The sequence below is a fragment of the Sinohyriopsis cumingii genome, chromosome 9 (genome assembly GCF_028554795.1).
Source record: "Sinohyriopsis cumingii isolate HCF-2022 chromosome 9, ASM2855479v2, whole genome shotgun sequence".
Classification (NCBI taxonomy): domain Eukaryota; kingdom Metazoa; phylum Mollusca; class Bivalvia; order Unionida; family Unionidae; genus Sinohyriopsis; species Sinohyriopsis cumingii.
In genome coordinates, this window is record NC_142969.1 from 44,028,189 (window position 1) to 44,045,156 (window position 16,968).

A 16,968-nucleotide genomic window follows, 5' to 3' on the forward strand; every position below is an offset into this window, starting at 1 on the left:
TTCTGAGAAGGTACTTAACTATCTTTGGAGTATGCATTTAAGATTTGCCTTGACACATGTGCGATGGATTTTGAATGTTATGATTTCGCAGAATTTTCTGAAGGGGAGATGGATGAGGTAACAGATGATGCCAACATCCATAGTACTTTTGTTCCACTTGTCAATGAAAATCCATTTCAGACTAGTGTTGACTGGAGGCCCTTGTATATACTTAAAATAATCTAAATGAAGACAAGATAGAAACTGATCATTGGAACCATCTGCCTGATATGCCACAACCAATGTAAGGCCAGTTTGAAGTCAAAACACATCAAAAAGAGTTGCCATCTAGTATGAAATCAAAGAATGTTTCTATAACAAAAGAGTAAATAAAATTTACTGCCAATTCCACCCTTTTTACATTTCCCATTGATTATATCAAACATTGAATCAACTAAGAAGGGAAAGATCTTGACTGTTATTAAACAAGGATGCACTTGTCTACATAAGTTTAGGGGTGAAAATGATCATTAGAAGAAGAAAGCAAAGACATCATTGGTGGTTTTCTAAATGAACATGGTGCCAAACTGCAGGAATACACATCAAGACTTCAACATTTCACAGGAAGATATTTTCTATGATTGCATGATACTTGTACCAGCGAAGACAAGTGTTTGGCTACAAGTGCATGTACATGTTGCAACTGAATAGGACCTTGGGATGAATGTGCATGTAAAGTTTCATGGTAATCCTGCTAAGTAGAGTAGGTATAACAAACTTGTACAAATAGGGTGGTCAGCTGATAGATGGACAATGAAAAACAACAGGCAATCCTGAAAAATTTTAACAAAATTAATTTGGTAGATTTTCCAGCCAGCTACTTTGGAAACAAAACAATTCACCAAAACCACAATGTTCATAAATGATGTCATTGAAACTTCCAATAAAGTCTGATAAAATCTGACATTTGAGTTTTGAAGGAACTGTCAGCAATATATTTTCCAATATGTTGCAGAATACCACGATTGCTAGAGACATATTGACCTCGTCTATGTAGTTTTATTGCCTTCAAAAAATATGTCTTCCATCTGGTTGCTAAAGAAGCCAAGCAGTTTGTTAAATAAATCACCAAAAACACATCTTTGGAAGAACATAAAGAAAATATCAGCAAAGCTCCATCAAAACTGACTCCCCAATTCACAAGACGAGAAAAGTACAATAAATATTTAAGGACACAAAATGACAGTCACGTGGCATCTAGCCAAGATAGCTAATAACAAAGTCAATTGTAAACCTGTTTTATTTATCATAATTTGGTCACAACATTATTTCAAGCAGAAAACAAAAAAATTCAAACAACAAAATTCACTATAAAAAACATGATCACCACTAATTGTTCATTGGAACATAATCGCTAAAATTAGTCGATTATATTTACAGTTTCTCAAATGCCTTCTTGCCAGTCACGACATATCAAATGAACAAGGTTTTTCTGTAGATACTTTGCAATGATACTAATATGAAAATGTGGCCTCAAACAAGCATATTTTAGAAAGGTGCGCATGCAAAATGTTTTCAGATTTCATCTGGTGATAATATGATCAACTTCTTAATACAGACAGAAGCACAGGTCAACAGAGTTAACCACAGCAATTAAGAAAGTATATACATAATTGAACATTCATCCATATTGCTAGGAGACCAATTTTTCTGCTTGGGCCTGCCTTCGGATCAATTCTCTCTCTCTCTCAAGCTGCTCCTGTGCAATCTCCTCCTCCATGATCATTCGGACATGCTCCTGTCTCTGTGGTCTGGTATCTGAAATAAATTTTGTCATTCAGTGGATAGATTCAGAGAAGGCCACAGAATGCTTGAAAAGACTAAGCTGGCTCAATTTTAAAGGAACAATTATTATCTATCAATAAGGGACGTCTTCAATGTTCAAAACACGATGTGATTGTTTATTCTATATAATATATACATCTGATTCAATGCAATAGGGAAACTTTAAAAAACAAGAGTCCTTTGAAGAACTGTTGCTCTGCTGGCCAAAAAAGAATGAAATGTTGCTGATCTTATGGCAACTAGTCTATACATCAGTAGTACACATTTTTCGATACCATCATGAGTAGTTTCAAGCAATTAAGTGAATAGAGTGTTTACTACTATCCATAACAGCATCTTTTTAGCTTCATGACAGCAAAACCAATTTGTTATCACATTTCACTTTGTTTTCTTAACAGGACATCACAAGCCATCAGTGCAATCCACAGGTTAAAGATCTCATACGCTCCTTTTTTCAACCGTCTGTGACAAGATTTCCTGGTTTATTTAAGAATATGCAAAAACAAAACTACATCATCAGCAGCACAATGGAATAAACTCTTACACATCAACAAAAGTGCCCTTTAATCTATCGATAAGTCAATGCATCTGAATGAGAAAATTTGATTGACTCCTTCAGTTGGCATGAAAGGTCATGCTGGGTCAACCTTCTGAGAAAATTTGACCGACTCCTTCAGTTGGCATGAAAGGTCATGTTGGGTCAACCTTCTGAGAAAATTTGGTTTATGCATGTTAATGGAAATGAGAAAATATTAATATTGGCATCCATGGGGTGTGAAAACAAATCTTTGATCTGAAGAGCTACGTTGGGGTACTCACTTTCAGCTTGTTTAACAAAAGAGTACTACATATCAATCATTTGTAAGTGTCACTTTGTAAGCTCGATGAAGTATAAAATTGAGATCACACCAGCACTGTTCGATTAACGGTTTCTGAGCTTAATCTGTTCATTATCTGTGCAGGAATAGTGTTCACTGCTGAGAACCCCCTTACAGTCTGCTGTCTGATGAGCATATGCAAAGATGGCTCAGCCAGTTTTGATAGATGGGAAGCTGTTCTTCATGGCCATTTCATAGCATTTTCTACAGTTTGCTTGCATTATCTCATGGACATCTCTCATGATTTTGCATTGTAACTGTTTTTAATAGTCAAGATTGTTTCAGAATTATTGTCCTCTGTTTAGCAAGAAACTCCAATTCATCCTTTATTTTCTTCATTCTGCCATTCATTCTGCACATTGCTATAGGACTAACTTAAGTTGATAAAATTCAGTGATTTTCTAACCAGACATGTCTTGTGTTACATGTTTAGGTTCAAATAAACAGCAACAAATGAAAGAGTGAAAACAACAAGCTTTGAAAAATTTAACAAATAATTTATTTCCTGGGGGGCCCAGAGTGGATGAGTGGTCTAAAGCGCTCACCGTTACGGATCACTGCCATCTCACCTCTGTCTGCGTGGGCATGAGTCTTGGGCTTGGCCAATGTGGGTATGTGAGAAAGCTTGCCTGTAGCTTCTCATGGGTCGATGGTTCTTTCCAGGGTTTTTCCCAGGTTCTTCCTCCACCATTTATACTGGCCGCAAATGTATAGCCTATCTTGTGCTGAAAATGGCATTAAACCCTATAACAACAACGTATTTACATTTTAAGAAATCAAATCCAAAAATAATCCACAAATTAAATTTTAGAAGTCCTAATAATGAAATTTTTTACTGAATTCAAGATCAAGTCCTGACAAAGAATCCAAAATGGAAGATGACATATACTGTAGTCAGTATGGTGTTGTACCATCTACAGTTCTTTTCTATTCCAGTCAAAAATATTCCAGCGTTTGAATTTCAGAATAAAATTTAAATAAATGTCTTTGTCCAATTATTTTGTATGAGCACTCAAATATTTCCAGAAAAAAGAATCTTTAGAATCCAAATAATCTGAATAAAAATTAAAATGTAATTCCCAAACTGGTCACAAACACTTTTCACTGTAAAGAAAAAGCCTCAACTGAGAAATATCTCTATAAACAAAGGTTATATAGTAAGTTAAAATGCAAAACAGAGTCCTGGATGAGGGTCAACTCTCCAGAATTTTCAAGAAGTATTTATGTCTAAAAGCATGTAGTCCCAGTATAACCTTGATCAAAACCGATCATTTTACTATAAGAATAAGATAAAAATAAAAAGTTGTTTACTTGTCTCAGTGATTTCTGAATTAAGGTTGGGAACTAGGTCAGTGTAAGATGATACAAAGTTCTGTGTTTTTGATTAAGTTAGGTCAAACTGAATTTTCTGGAAAATATCAAATTCCTAGTAAATAAAATTACATTATTTTGACTTATGATGAAAGTAAAAATAATTTTAAAATTTTTTTAAACAATTAAATTAAATAAAATATACATGACACATGGTTGACTACACTGTCACCATATGAAATAGGCCAGTGTTTGTGCATACCAAACTGTAAGGAATGGGTATAAATTGCAGAACACTTCTAGTACAACATTTTTCTATTATAAATAATTAGCATGATTTCCAAGCATCCTCTATTTTTTTTAGCTTACATCTGTATACTTTGGCATAGAATGAAGTCAAATAAGTATTCTTTCTTTCAAATTTTAAACAAATTCCTTTCTGTTTAGTTTATCTTAATTTGCAGGACTTTAATCCATCAATGCTTTCAAAATGCACAAGTTTGTAAAAGTAACTTTTGAATTATTTGTGCACTTGTGTGCCTTGGCATCATCTTTGTGTGTGTAATACTGGTACCAATTTTATCTAGGTCAGACAACATACCATAAGAAGTCTTTTGATGAGGACCACATGTCGGTGTATCCATATACTTAGAAGGAACAGTGATAAAAAGATTTTCAGATGGTCATCATATCAGAGATATTGGATCTCAGATTGGCATCATTGTCATTTAGGACCAACCAAACATTATACAAAGTCTTTTGGTGAAAAACCACATGTCAAATATTTGGCTTTCTGCATAGGAAGAAAAGTGGTAACAAGATATATCTTCAAAATGGTTGCCAAAGCAGCCATACAGGATGTCAGAGAAGCACAGTGTTCATTTAAAACCTACTCAACATCATAAAAAGTCTTTTGGTATAAGAAGTCCATGTTGATATGAGCATATATCAAGGAATAACGCTAACATAATTTTCAAGATAGCCACTATAGCAAACATATGTGATGTCGGATATGCACTTTTTTCAATTTGACCCAGATGTCACTGTAAGTCTTTCAGTTGAAACACAAAGTCAATATGGCTGTGTGAAGGAAGGAATATCAATAAGAAGATTTTTGAGTGGCTGTGGTAGCTGCCATAGTGGCTGTAAGGTCTACTCCATTTTCATTTTGGATCAAGTATGCATCATAATTAGTCCTTTTGTCAAAACCCCATCTAAGCAGTGTAGTGCCAGTAAGATTTTTCAGATGGCCACCTTGGCAGCAAGACTGGAGGTCAGATTGTCCCCATCTTCATAAGTACCATAATGTATGTTGGATCAGCATTATTTTCAACTAGGACCCACTGGAAGTCATAAAATGTCTTCCTGGGAAAACCCCATGTCGATATGAATTTACAAGATGGCTGCTGTGACAACCATATTGAATATCAGACTGGGACTATTATCATTTAGCACTAACTAGCCATCATAAGAAATCTTTAAATGAAAACTTCATATTGATAAAACCTGAAGGAGTAGTGGTAAAATATATTTTCAAGATGGATACTTTGGCAGCCATATTGGACATCTGTGCATCACTGTTTTATTTAGAAACAACGAGACATTGAGATGTGTAACGTTTCATGGCCAGCTTCCAAGTAAATTAAGAGTAGTGGTGATAACAAACTGTGCAAATGGATGGACAGGCAACAATCAGTAGAATCTTCTATGATCCACAGACCTACAAATTGCAAAAGTGATGTGATTTGTCAATATGCACATCTTCAGACAATGATAATGACATTTACCTAGTTTCATGGCTGCAATTTAGCAAAAAACTGCAGCTAACCAGACTAGGCCATACAATGTATTAAATCATATGAGAAAATGGGCAATAACTCTAAATGATCCTGTGGGAGCAGAGTGATAGGTTGATATGTGAATTTTCAGGTCATTACCATAATAATATTTACAAGTTTAAAATCAATCTGTTCATGAAACTGTTGAAAGATATTCAGATAATTAGAGCAGTACCTTTCTTGTCAAGAAAATGTTTTGAAGAAGACATGAACTTTATAAAAACCATTAAGAAATTTTTCTATATACTGCTACTAATCTTTTTAGATCTTTATTGATATCTTCTCTTTCTTTTTCTGGTTTTGTCACCTACTGATTTATGACTATCATTATGACTATGGTTTTAAACTAAGCAACAGAAAAAAGCAAAAGCAACAAGTTTTGTAAGATTGTAAAAATTATTTATTTCCCTAGAATACAAAATGAAAATGTAAAAAGAACTTGCAGCATTGTGAATTAAATCCCAAGCAGTTCTAAAAGTTCTATCAAAATTCCAAAAGTATAAAGTGTTCCGAATGAATTCCAGTGGTGTCCTGAATAAAATGTGCTGTTGTATCAACAATCTTAAATGTGCTGATGTGCCAGCAGTCTTAAATGTGCTGATGTGCCAATAATCTTGCTGCATCACAATGATATAATCCAGAATGTCTTTAAATGAATTTAAAATACTCAGAAAATAATCTTAAAAGTCAATAAGAACATTATAATTCCAAAGAACAATATAAATAAATGATTTCTCTCAATTAAACCTGAATACAACTAAGTTAAAGATAGGAATAAATAACTGTAATGTAAGCTAAATCAATGCCAAAACCCCAGATACAATTAAAGGACTAGTCTGAGGGTCAATATTAGTTCATTTCCAGAACATTCTAAGTTGTTAACAAGGTCAGGTCAGGTCTCTTAATAAAATTTTAGTAAAGAACATGACAATCACCAGGAATTTCCAATGTGGAAACCATTGTCCTAATTCAAATCCAAGTAAACAGGTTTACTTACAAGAAGGGTGAAATGATTTATCAATATATCAATACAACGATACTTTAGCTGTAATGATATACATATTGATACAAGCGATGGAGAATCAATATGACACTTACAGAATGCAAGTTATTTCAGTAGTCAAGAATCACAAATAATTATGAGTTTGCCTTGTTATTCTTTAAAGTTAGAATTCATCTGAAACAGCCGTGGTGTCAGATGCATTCAATTTTATTAGTAAAAATGAAAGGAAGTATAGAAACACTTGTTGTCAAAAAATTATGACAAAATGACACGAATCATAAATGCCCCCCCACCCCCCGTCAATGTTAATTATCTTAACCCTGCATCTAGGTCACATTCTAAACATTTCCACATGTATAGTGAAGTACTTTACTCAGTGTTTAATAACCACTTTTATATTGAGTTTCAATGGTGAATTATGTCTTGTCTAATTTGGTTGATTTGAAAATAACACAACCAGTGTGTCATACAGTGAAATATGTTACAGTAAACTCTCATTGGTGGTTATTGCTCAATCCCATCCAAGTTAACCACCAATTAAAAATTAATGCATGACAAACAGGAAGTATTGGCAAAGCACAAGAGAAATTTAACCCAAATCATTAACTGATATGTTGTTGTTGTTGTTGTGGAGTTTAACGCCATTTTTCAGCACACGATAGGCTATACATGGCGGCCAGTATTAATGGTGGAGGAAGAACCCGGGAAAAACCCTGGAAAGAACCACCGACCCACGAGAAGCTACTGGCAAGCTTTCTCACATACCCACATTAACCGAATCCGAGTTAACTGATATGTAAGGTACTAAAACAGAAATGCTGTCAGGGTGTGCAATTGCATGAATCATGCAAAGTTTGTAAAAAAAAAGCTAAAAAAAAACCTCACACACTTGGAGAACAGTGATGCACAAGAACTCCCACAAATCATTGGAATGTCCTGCCTATGAAAATGTATTCAGTGAAGTATACAATTTTTATTTAACTGTTCTTGTCACAACATCTATGTTTTGGGTAGGGAACTGTTTATACATCTGGATTCTTCAAGTACGATGTGAATAGTTGTGATAGTGTCAATGAAGATACCAGTGAGTGATTTTGAGCCTGAAAATGGTGTTAAATACAAGTCAGATGTATATGTTGGATGGACAAAAATAGATGGCATGATGTTCAGTCTCCCTTGCAGTGGTATTTCAAAATTAAATAAGAAAGGACAGAATACTGAGCCCAATTAAAATACAATTTAAAAGTAGAAAACTATTTTTATTTTTTTATAATCAATTTAGCCCTGTGGATCATATACTTAAAAACCATACAGCCATCAGGGTTAAAATAAATAGAATAAATATGGATGGGAAAAAAAAAAAATGAAATTAATTAGTTAAGATATTTATCTGAATAGCTCTGTCTGCAAAAGCGCACTATGGCACTGAAGGACTTGTTGTTGTTGTAGGGTTTAACGCCATTTTTCAGCACACGATAGGCTATACATGGCGGCCAGTATTAATGGTGGAGGAAGAACCCGGGAAATCCCCTGAAAGAACCACCGACCCTCGAGAAGCTACTGGCATGCTTTCTCACATACCCACATTAACCGAATCCAAGACTCAAACCCATGCAGACAGAGGTGAGATGGCAGTGATCCGTAATGGAGAGCGCTTTAGACCACTCGGGGCCCCACTGAAGGACTAAAAGCCCTAATACAGCATTATGGAATAGATAAGGAATCTAGCATAGTAGTCAGTAAACTACTGATTCAAGAAAGTAACTTTATGTTAGTGAAAAATCCTATTTTGGTCCAAAAGATAATATATGAGAGCTCTGGAAAATTGTATGTAACAGCCATAAAGATAAGTTTCCCAACATCTTCAAGCTGGCAAAGCTAGCTATGTATATGCATGCCCCATTCAAAAGGAAGCACAGAACAATCTCTATACACAGATAAAGAACAGAGTATGCTGAGAAATAATAAACAGATTAATGCTTATACAACTAGGTGACATCTTTTAAAGATTTTGATTTCATTAGAGCTCTAAGAAAGTGGAGCAGGAAAAAAGAGAGACAGATGTTGAAGTTTTAGGTACATATTGAAGTATGCCTCTTTCCCCTCCATCACTTTCTACTTCCCCATTATTTCAGTGACAAAGGCTGAGGTCCCCATTAAGATAAAATCCTGGCAGCATCTATCCTTGAATTGTTGCTGTTGTTGTAATGGGGTTTAACGCCATTTTCCAGCACAAGGTAGGCTATACATGGCGGCCAGCATTAATGGTGGAGGAAGAACCCAGGAAAACCCTGGAAAGAACCACTGACCGACGAGAAGCTACCAGCAAGCTTTCTCACATACCCACATTAGCAGAGCCCGAGACTTTAACCCATGCAGACATAGGTGAGATGGCAGTGATCCGTAACGGTGAGTGCTTTAGACCACTCTGGGCCCCTTTCTTGAATTGTACATGGGAATCAAATTTGAAAATTCTCTTGTTATGCAGAAATATTTAGCCAGTGAATGAAGGTGCCAATGGAATAAACAAAATTAGCAAAGAATCAACAAGGGGGGCAGATTGTTTGAAAGTTTATCACAGTGTGTAAATTTAAGAAAATTATATTATAGGACTGGGTGTTGTCAATAGTTTTCCTTCATCACTAAATATACAAGTACCTGTGACTGCAGCTGCAGGAAGTAAAATGTGATAGATTTTGTTGGTATTCATCTTCATTCCCATGCCCGGATTTGTTCAAGATGAGATTTTCTTTGCACAAATGAGTTGCATTTTTTTCCCTGTTTTGACAACATCATAATGTCTTCAAAGTTTAAGTGAGACATGAAATTGGTAATAAGATGTTTACAAAGCATTCATTGACGTGCAAAACAAAGGGCCTGGAGGCTAAGTGAGTTAAATGGAGCCACCATTAAATGGCCTAAAACGCTGAATAAAACTCACTGACAACCAACAGATTGAAAATATTTTTGTTATCTTGTCATCAATAATATCTGAATAAAAATATTATGATAACTATATCTCTATCTGTAATCTGCATACTGAAAATAGAAAAAGCATGTTAACATACATAAAAGGGCACCACCTACCTTCCAAAGATGGAAAGACCATCAAGTTCATGTGTATCAATAGGTACAATTTTGCAGGCTGTGTTTCGTGAATCATATTGATGCGCAGCACAGGTGTATCATTTCACAATACTTACAAGTGATAATTATCCTAATATATAATCTACAATCATGGACAAAAATTAGCTACGTAATATGTTATTTACAAAATGACCCTTACAATCTACAACTATAGACAAAGGTCAATCACACAATACAGATTAAATATACATAACACTATGGTTTGCCAGTACCTGTTCTGATCAATATTTTAAATGTCATGAATACCTTTGATGTCATCTTCTGAATCACATGATACATGACTGTTTTCATGGTTTCTCAACACTTTGTCTTTTGAGAAAAAACAAACATATTCAGCAGTAAACTACTTTTGTGTTCCAAGTTGCTCTTCCACATTAAACGGGCCCCAGGTGGCATAGGAGTCTAAGGTAGTCACCTTTACAGATCACCCAGAGGGTTCACTAGGATTTTAAAACTAGGAGTCCAGGATTCCCATTTTGGTAAAAGTAAGAGTCCCACCAGCAAAAGTTGCAGTCCCCTCCCAGAAAATGCTGAACTTTGCAGATTAGAAGAACTGTTGGTTACCATTGAGTTTAATTTCCCCATTCTTTTTAACACTGACATGTACAACCATGTCAGCTTTTTCTGTGGGTCTGGTAATTCTGTACAACAATAAGTGATTTCTGTAAACATTGGATCACATGTTGTTTCGGTTGAAAATCCAACTTGTATCAAGAAGAACGATCATCCTTTAATTAGGGAAAGTGATATTCATAAAGTGTACAAAATAAACCCACATTTCTATTCTAATTGAATAAAAAATGTGATTTCTAATATGTCAACATGAAGACCCAATCTATAACCTTTTTGAACTTGTATCCCAGAAAAACCTATTTAATATTTATCTTTTAGAATCATACAAATACATTATTTAAATAACAGAATTGTTTACCTTAGAACAATGCTGTATCTTAACCCAAGTTTCTAATTTTGTAATATGCTGACCCAAACCTACTTTATCGTCCGCTATCCGATTTGTCAACTTGCATCTCAAATGGACTCTCACGAAAGTCCCAGGCATAGTCTGTTTCTAAATTCTTTAGTATTTTTTCCCCCATAAACAAGACATTGTAAACACATTATCTCATATTCATTGTTGTTTATCTTCAACATAATAACTTGTTTTTTATATATAAAATAATGAACTTTTACAAAATTTGTTTACAAGTGTTACATTTAGGCCCTTAGAAAACTCAATGAGAAAAGAGTGAAGACAACAAGCTTTGTAACGTTTAACAAATAATTTATTTCCCTAGAAAAACAAGGTAAAAATGAGAAAAACAACTTAGGTTTTTTGAATCAAATTAAAAATTAACCCAAGAATTAAAAAATAGAAGTCCTAGTAATAAAAACTCCTAACGAAACTGAGTTTGAATCCCGATGACATCCAAAATGGAAGGCAATGGCATGTGCTGTGGTCAGCATCATACTGATGTGTCAACAGTTCTTTGTTGAATCACAGAAAATAATATTTCAGTGTTTAAATTCTGTGTAAAATTTGATAACTGTCCTTGTCCAAGAATTAATTTAGAGCAAAAGCATTTCCAGGGAAAAATAATCTCTTAGAATCCAAATAATCTGAAGAAAACAAAATAATTAGCCCCCAAAACTGGTCACAAGATAAAACACTTTAACTTCTCAAGTGTTAACCCTTCACCTCATGCAAGCGCCTTTTGACGCCTCAACTCCATTTGCATGGAAGCACCTTTTGATGCCTGCTGTAAACATCAGCCATTTTAAGCGATTTTCGCACAGCCACCATCGGGGAAAACCCCCAATTAGATACTACATTCATTTCTACGAATGACCATTACGTCAGATCACGTGGTCACTGTTTATGCTCTGGTCAAAGTCTGCTTTAAAGTAACTGGGTCGTATTCTCCACTCTCCAAAATGGAGGTCGTGGATTTCATTCAGTACTTACTAAGTTTTCATGATTAGAATCACAACTATCAAAGCTTCAATAACTCATCTAAAGGCTCTGACACTGATGTAAGCAGCAATTAGTTTTTATAAATTATCAAATTCAGATGACTTAGTGATGTAGATGTGGGAAAAAACTTGTAAATTTCGAGTATGAGAAATGGCAACTACGGTTGATCATGTGGCTTCACTGACTTGACAATGAACGAGTTCTCAAGATTTTAAAGCACATAAAAAATTCTTCCGTGAAAAATAATTACACAGCTATAACGATCGGACTTTACTGTTAAATTTGTCCATACATAATAGATGTGTACCAAAAATGTAAAATGGTTCAAATTGCCGTTAAACATAACATACACTACCTTGCTTAACAGTTAACAAACAGGCCTATGTGTATGGATTCGAATAGGTAACAGGTGTTCTATTTATAGTGCACTGCACTGAGTAACTTTGCTCTATGAGGTAAAGGGTTAAGGCAAGTAATGACTACACCTTCTCAAAACATCAATAATAAATCTAGCCATGATGCAAAACAGATGCTCAGATGTGGATCAATCCACTGGAAAAACATAATGAAACATGTTATTTGTCATGTAAGTATGGTCTCGATTTCACTTTATGAATCTTACTCTGAGAAAGAATATAAAAAAAAGGTCAGGAATTTGGTCAGCATTAGCTACAAAGTTTCTATTATTACTTGTTTACAAAAAAACAGTCAGATCAAATAGAACTGAACTGAATTTCGGGAGAATGTCAAATCCAGTAAATAAAGTTACATTACATTATCATGCAACGGACTAAAAAAAATTAAAACTAACAAACAAACAATTAAATTAAATCAAATATAAATTAAATCAAATATACATAACAACAAGACTGGTTTAGTTTGCTTAATAGCTCTTGCCATTTAGTGGCATTGTTACAATGAATTCTGTAAAATCAGCTATAAACATGACTTAGATCAATGTCTGAAATGCTGACAGAATGAGTCCAAAGTACTGTATTTCATTTCCATAGCCATACACATAAATATTACATCTTTTCAAAAGCCATGTGCAGAATAGGCTGCTGTATCACGAGTCATGAAAACATAAGGGTGATATCCTGTTTGTCTAAAATTAGTATTATTTTGAACAGAATATTCTGGTAACAATTGCCATTTTTCAATTGGTAAGCAACACAGAATTTCTTATTTCTGTCAATTGGACAAATTCGGTATGCATTTTACAACAATACTGGTGACCTTAGATGCACAGAATAACCTGACAGAAGTGTAACTCTTGTTTGTCCTTCTGGGTGAGACTGAATTTTATCAATCCAAGGAATGGTCTTATTCCAAACACTAATCCAGGCATCATACACTTTCTTACACTTCGCTACTATGCTATCCAAACTATCAGTTCTAGCAACTTTAGCATTCTTCTGAATCTTATGATAATCTTTGTCAGTTTGCGATTTAAATCCAAAATATTTATCCAAATTTGCAAATGACATTTTGTCCAAGTCTTGATGTGTCTTGATTTCGAGTCTGCCTGCACTATTTATTTGGCTACAATCAAATATGAACACAATATTGAAAGCTAGAGTTCTGATGTACCCTTATAATAACCACAGGTATACGGTACATCTCTGGGTCTTTCTGCCTCTGAATTCATTGTAAACATCAGCACGTTTTCCACTAAAGCTGCTAGAAAAGTCTTTGAACTTGCCACCCAGCTTTTGCATCACATTCTTTTGATGTACTCTTATAAATACAGCAGGCACATCTTGGGGTCTTTCAACCATTGAATTATTTTATTGTAAATATCAGCACAGCTAAAATGATCAATTAATAAATACATTCTCAAACTCATTAGGTGATTGAAGTATGACTGGCAAGTCTTTGAATTTGTCGCCCAGCTACCTGCATGTGTATGGAGAACTCCTGCATGGATGATTTTCTGCATCCCAGATAAAAAAAACTTGCATCAAAATACGTTTAATTAAGCATTTCCAAGACCTCTGTCACCCACACATCTCACCTCTGTCCACGTATGTTTGAATTTCAGCTTGAGCAAAACAGGTCTGTGAGAATGTTTTCCAGTAGCTTCGTATGTTTGAATTTCAGCTTGAGCAAAACAGGTCTGTGAGGATATTTTCCAGTATCTTCCTGTGGGTCAGAGGTTCTTCCTGTATTCGTCCACTACCAAATATACTGGCTGCCATGTATAGCCTATCATGTGCTGAAATATGGTGTTAAACCCCACAAAAAAACCCAAACCTGTCCACATAAAACACAACATGCAAAACAGTGGATGATTATGTATTAATAGGTTTAGTTGTGTCACTGTGGTGACTTCATCCATCAGCACAGCTTATTAGAGGAACTACTTTGTGCATAACTTTTACACTCAAAGCTGGATACACCAATTGAGTTTTATAACTACATACAAGGTGTTAAAGAAACTAAATGCAAAAAATAAACTAAATGCAAACATAACACCGATGCTGATGTTATTATAAAAGTGATCCATATATACCACCTATGCTTCACAGCTGAGATCAGATTTACCTTGAAAATAAGCTAAATATTAAGAAGAATATTTGAATGTATAACAACGTATGAAAAAGTATTCCAATAAGAATTACATTGTAAAACATACCATAATTTAGTCTATAACTAAACCCAGCAATGTGTAATTGTGGTTCTAATTAACATTATGTAATTTGTTATTTACATTATTACAAAAGTAATTGATCTCACATGATAACAAGCACCTATCTCATTGCAATTACCATCTAATTAACAACAAGTAAATACTTACACTTGTAATGATAGAATATGTTATAGCCAATGTTAGCAATGACATACAGGGTGCCAGCCATAATGAGGGAGACTGTGCCTCTGTGAAGGACATCATAAAACCTGTGCTTAGAGGGAAATTTCTTCATCCTGATACAATTCCACAGCTGAAAAAAATACAAGATCTACATCAGCCTCATCTATAAGATGGTGTTATAAACACCATCAAAATTGATCATTACATTTCTACTGAAAAGGAAAAATATCAGACTGGAAAAACCTTTAGGTCTTTTTCAAGAGAGTCTTATCAAGTATAATGTGACCCACAAGGAAAGTTTAAAAAATCAAAAATATTGTTGAAATCCTTGGATAGTCACAAAGCTACCATGTTTCTTATAGCTGCCAAATTATGGTCTCAAAAGATGATAATACCTTAATACCTATTTCTCAAAGTTTGTATTCATCAATTACACATAGCCTAAGCTTGAGATCCTAAACATGCTTTTTTAAAATACCTGCTCATGCTGAAGAAGGCCCTAATCAGTGGGTATGTATAAATGTGCCAGGTGGTCCTGAAGAATTCTGAGACACCACCCATATTTGCTCATAAGTTGAGTCCAAGTACAAATAAAAAATAGACCCTTAGCTGACATTACATCATGTGCAAACAGATCAGTTCAATCTTGTTTGTTCTATTTATTAATCCACTCAAACTGCATAGACCCAGATTTGTCAGCACATTAGATACTATATAAACTTGCCTACAAGTCAGACTGCAAACAACAAAGATCCTGATCTGCCATAGCATAATGCACCTGCAGATCAGGGTTGATGCTGTTTGTTCTACTGATTGCTCCTAACAAAGTGCACAGGTTTGCACTGTGAGGTTTGTACTTGGATTACTCTCATTATCGAGTATATACAGATAATGGCAAAAACAAGCAAGGCAACAGCTTTAAAACTCCTTGATTAGTTCGATGATACATCATGACTTTTTTGGACTGCAGCATCAACCTTTACAACATGAACTTATTTTTTAAAAAAATGTCTCCATACAATTTCTGACAAGTTTTCAATTTGGTTTTCTGAGGATTAGACAGTTGTGATTCACCTTTGTGGTAATGAATTCCATTCTTTGGTTGTTTTTGGTGCAGAATTTGCAATATTCAGTTTGTGCATATGGTATCACGCACAAATATATTCATGTTGATATCTACTGGTTATATTAAAGTGTGGTAGGGTGTTCTTGCTTTGTCTTTTGAGATCCTTGTAGACAAATATTAATCTATATTCCAGTCAACGTTTATATTTTTTCCCCAAGATACCCTATTCTATGATGAGGTCATGATTCCATGGGTAAAGTTATAATTGTAGCAAAACCGGCTGCTCACGTTGGATTTTTTAAAATAAATGTCATCTCCTAAACATAGGAATGATGCATACCACGAATAATTCTTAAGTGGGTCCAACTACGCCTATGAAAATTAATTCTTTCGCATTTTTAATCCTACAATAAGACAGCACGTTTTTGTTTTAGTGTCATCACCCCCACCCCACCCCCAGATGTGAGGTGTCTTACGTTGTAGGACGATCGCAAGATGACAAGTTATATTCAATCTGGCCTAAAATAGAATGTTGAATTTAATATTTTTATTTAACTTTATTAAAGTTCCGAACGTGCTGAACACCATTCGAACATGCACAGCTTGAAGCTGAAATGACGCAACCATTTAGGACTGATTTGAAAAGGCTGATATCTCTGCAAATGATATCATCTACATAATAGACACTAAACTAATCTTTTTTTTATAAAAAAAAACAACATACCACCGATTCTGAATGTACTGACAATGTTTATGCGGATCTCTGTAGTCGAAATGTTTATACCAGACCTCACCAATGGTTCCAATAGGAGCAGCCTCTGCCTTTTACGTCAAATGGAGAAAAAAACTTGACAGAACTGGCCGAATGATGAGGGGGCGCTCTACCGTTATTGTGAACTGAGAGATAGGTGTAGTTATTTACATTTGCAACATGCATAGCGGGGAGAATGTTGGCATACCTATGTTTCATGTACTGTAGCTGAAATTTCATTGTATATTTTACTTTTGAAAATTGTATTTGATTCAAGGGAAAACGAGTTTTGCCGAACCAGCTTCTCAAAGTTCATTGAATGAATTACTAAATATAAATTTAAAAAATAATTATCGACTTTTTTTA

The 16,968-nt window shown here is 34.7% G+C and overlaps 1 long non-coding RNA gene across 1 annotated transcript; it reads right to left on the bottom strand.

The window, feature by feature from the left end:
* Positions 1-1,261: 1,261 nt before the first annotated feature.
* On the bottom strand, positions 1,262-16,716 carry LOC149791652 (uncharacterized). Its single transcript, XR_016423383.1, has 3 exons — positions 16,576-16,716; positions 14,771-14,915; positions 1,262-1,797 (listed from the first exon to the last, which is right to left on the bottom strand). It is a non-coding gene; the product is annotated as an uncharacterized LOC149791652 (long non-coding RNA).
* Between the last annotated feature and the right edge of the window lie 252 nt (positions 16,717-16,968).